Source organism: Chinchilla lanigera, unplaced genomic scaffold (genome assembly GCF_000276665.1).
Source record: "Chinchilla lanigera isolate Chin_1 unplaced genomic scaffold, ChiLan1.0 scaffold00054, whole genome shotgun sequence".
Classification (NCBI taxonomy): Eukaryota; Metazoa; Chordata; class Mammalia; order Rodentia; family Chinchillidae; genus Chinchilla; species Chinchilla lanigera.
In genome coordinates, this window is record NW_004955455.1 from 1,776,736 (window position 1) to 1,780,357 (window position 3,622).

At 57.0% G+C, this 3,622-nt stretch overlaps 1 long non-coding RNA gene across 1 annotated transcript; it reads left to right on the forward strand.

The window, feature by feature from the left end:
• The first annotated feature begins 401 nt into the window (after positions 1-401).
• On the forward strand, positions 402-1,139 carry LOC102019360. The gene is made up of 2 exons (XR_262814.1): positions 402-695; positions 943-1,139. It is a non-coding gene; the product is annotated as an uncharacterized LOC102019360 (long non-coding RNA).
• Positions 1,140-3,622: the final 2,483 nt, after the last annotated feature.

Here is a 3,622-nt window from a genome sequence, read left to right on the forward strand (position 1 = left end):
GTTGGAGTTTAGGGGGCTGGCTTGGATTGTGACTGCGTGGTTAGAGCCGAACTGGGCCTCCTTTCGATGGCCACTTGCCCACGACTCTCTGTCCCCGCCCTGTTCTATGGATTCCGTTAACTCCTGGGTCCCTCTCAGCCCGGGGTGGGGTGGATTAAATCGCCTCCCCCGCGGGAGCAGAGGTCACCAGCAGGAAAGGGTCCATGCCAGGACGCAGGCCCAAGCATGTGGTTGCCTGACACTGCCTGCCAGGGGGACTGCTGTGACAGTCCTGGGCGCTGACAGAGTACCACGCACGGTACACCGAGCAGGGCATCCCCGAGCACTGCCTGCCATGGATAAGCGCGGGCTGAGCTCCACCCTGCTCAGAAGCCTGGATTGTGCCGTCACAGTCCTGCAGACCCAGCCATACCCACGGCCAGGGAGCGCAGCAAGGTCCGAGGGAGCACCTTGGACATCAAGGCCCAAGAGAGCAGCAGGACAGACCCACCCGAGCGCAGCGGGAGTTACCCGAGCAGAGACGCTTCCCAAGGATGGACTGGTACAGCGAGGGTCCGCTCCGCGCATGCGTGGCACCTTGACTAGAGACGCATGTCTGAAAGGAGGTCGAAGCCCAATGCCGGGGCACTGAGGGTGGACTGGGCCTCTGGGCTGTCTTCTCGGCTTGCTGTGTGCTTCTGCGGTGGGTGGAAAGAGTGAGCTGGGGCCTCTTCATCCTCCTGGCAGAACACTAGTCCCACAAGAGCAAGGCCCTTTCCTGTGGCCTCCTTGGACCCTCAGGGCTTCCTGAGGGCCACATCCACGTGCAGTCACAGCGGAGGCAAAGGGTCCACAGGGAAGCAGTGGGGGAGGAGAGGGGCCTGGGGAAAGACAGGGTTTGGGGAACCAGGGTGGCCAGGCAGGCTGTGACCGACAGCGCCTCCAGCGCCCTGCTCCTGGCAGGGCGGTTGGAAGCACCCGCAGTGACCTTATGGGACGTCTGAAGCAGCTAAGAGATCTCTGCTGCGAAGATGAAGTTTACAAAGAAAAACTCTGTATTGGTACTCATAATTAACGACCCTTTGCCAGAAAGATCTTCGGATGAGTAAAATCTGGTTGCCACAGCTAGAACACAGCTCAATAAACCTCAGTCAAATGTCTTTGTTTTGTGCTTAGCAGAAGGGAATACCAGAGAGGGGAAGGCACTTGCCTCTGGTCACACAGCCCACTCAAATCAAAGTCCTCTGACTGCATGTGTAGTGTTTATTTCTGGAGTTCAAAGGGAGAAATGGCTGATGGACATGGTACATACAGCCACAGTCAGAAAGCCAGAGGAAAGCACTTATGAGTGTGAGACAGCACTGGCCTCAAGACCTAAGGCAAGAGCTGTCAGCACTTCGGGGACAGAGGATGGGAACAGCTGTGCAGGTTGCGTACTGCGCAAAAATCCCCAAATGAAGATGTGACCGGAAGCTAAAACCCACTCCCACTCTGTGACAGCCATGCACACTGGCAGAGGGCTGTGCTGTTTTCTTGAAGGCATCGGAGCTTTCTAGTTTTTAGGTAGGTTACTTGTAGACCAGCAGAGAGTCTTTGAGAGAACTGATTTGGGGGGCAATTGCTACACGCTGGGATCTTGTGGGAATTCTCACGTTCTCTCAGTCTTCTGTGACCAACTCTGCTATGGGGATGGGGAAACTGAGGCTCAGATTACTGAAGGGTTCATCACAGAGCCAGTGGCACCGGGCTTAAGGGGCTGTGCCTCAGCAGAGAGCTTGCAGGCAGTGCCTCACCCTCTGGTCACGGTGTGATGCCCTCTTTGTCCCCATGCTGGAGATGGAGCTCCGAGGGGTTCATCTTCCCAGGCCACCAGACGGGGCCATCCTCTCCTGTGCACATGGCTTCTGGGGTGGGGCGGCTTGCTGTCAGGGTGGACCCACCACCTCCCACCAGTGCCCCTCTGCAGATAGAAGGTCCTCCGTCTCCCCAAGTGCAGGCTGGGGTTCCCAGCTCAGCCAGGCAGCCACTCCCTCACCCCGCCCCTGAAGGCGGAAGGCGGGGTGCCGGGGCGCGCAGCAGCCGGACGGGCAGACTTCAGGGCTCTCTGCCAAGGGAGGTGTGATCTCCCGCCCTGCTTGGCGGCCTGGAGTGTGAGCTGCACGCGCCCCACTCCCAACATTTGGCCATGTTTTTCCCTTTCTCTGATGCTGCTCCAGCGCCTGGCAGCGAGGCAGTTGGCTGTTGGTGAGGGGAGGGAGAGTAGCTGCTCATGCAGGGGGTGAGGAAGGGAAATCTGGGGCTGGGAAGAGGGAAGCGGGTTCTGGAGCAGACCTTGCACTCTGGGTGGGCAGATGGATGGACAGACAGACCATCATGAGGAAGCAGACTGTCTGCGAGGAGCAGGCTGAGGACAAGCACACTGTCTCCCTCGCACAGGTCCCTGTGTCCTGCAGCACCTTGGTGATCACCCGCACCTTCAGGTCGTAAATACCTGTGTCCCTGTGAATGCCCTCAGGGTCGTGAACCTCCCAGGTCTGGAGTGGCAGCAGCTGGGCACAGGGTGGGACGTGGAATAGATGGGACACAGTGGAGAAGGCAGGGGAAGGGAAGGATGCAAAGCAGGAGAGAAGATGGAAGCAGGGGAGGGAAGCAAGGGAAACTGAGTCTCCTCAAAACGATGGGACATCAGACCCGCAGTGCAGAGCTGTCCACTGCTTCCTCCCAGCCTGGCCTCCCTGGCCCCTGCATGTGCACAGAAAATTGGGCCAAGGTCACCTCCGGGAGTTAACTGAGGGAACAGAGGGTATCTTCTGGGGTGTGGAAATGCTCTCAGCCTCAGCCTGGGGGTTTCCGATGTGTGGGTTCTGAGAAGTCATATGCTGAAGATTGACAGAGTTTGCATATATGCTGCTATGCGTGTGAGTTCTATTTATGTAAGTTCAATCCTCTTTTACATAGAAAACACAGCAGAGAGGTGGGTGCAGGGAAGGAAGCTGGCTGGCTGCTGCCATGCTGTGGGTATGGCTCAGGTGCCCCCTAAAGCTCCGCGTTTTAGAGATCTGCTCCCCAGTGTGGCCACGTGAGCAGTGGTGGGAACTTTACGAGGTCGAGCCTCATGCAAGGTGATCAGATCACTGAGGAGCATTAAGGTAGTGCTCATGGGACACTACTTGGTTCTTCTGAAAGGTTGTTACAGGAAAACCCTTCCCAGTTATTCTCTGGCTTCTGGTCTTGCCATGCCATGGATCTCTGCCCCTGTGATACCCTCTGCTCTGACTCCCACAGCTGGGGAGGAGTCTCACCAGAATGCGAACCATGCCAGTTGGCTTTTCAGACTCCTGACTGTCAGCTCAATACACCTCTTTGTGTTGCAAGTTTTTGGTACTTTTGTTATAGCAATGGAGGAGGCAGTGATACAGATGGAGGGATGGATGAGCGGACAGAGGGCAGATGCTCATGCAGTCAGCATTTTGGGACAGTTGGTGAGTGCCAGGCTCTGGGCTATTATGGGGGTGCAGAGACAAATGAGTCCTGGCCTCTGCCTCCAAAGAGCCCACACTCAGCCTGGAGATAGGTGCCCACAGGTGTCATGACAGACAACAGTGGGTAAGAGAGGAGGGTTGGCATGAGAGGAGAGAATGTG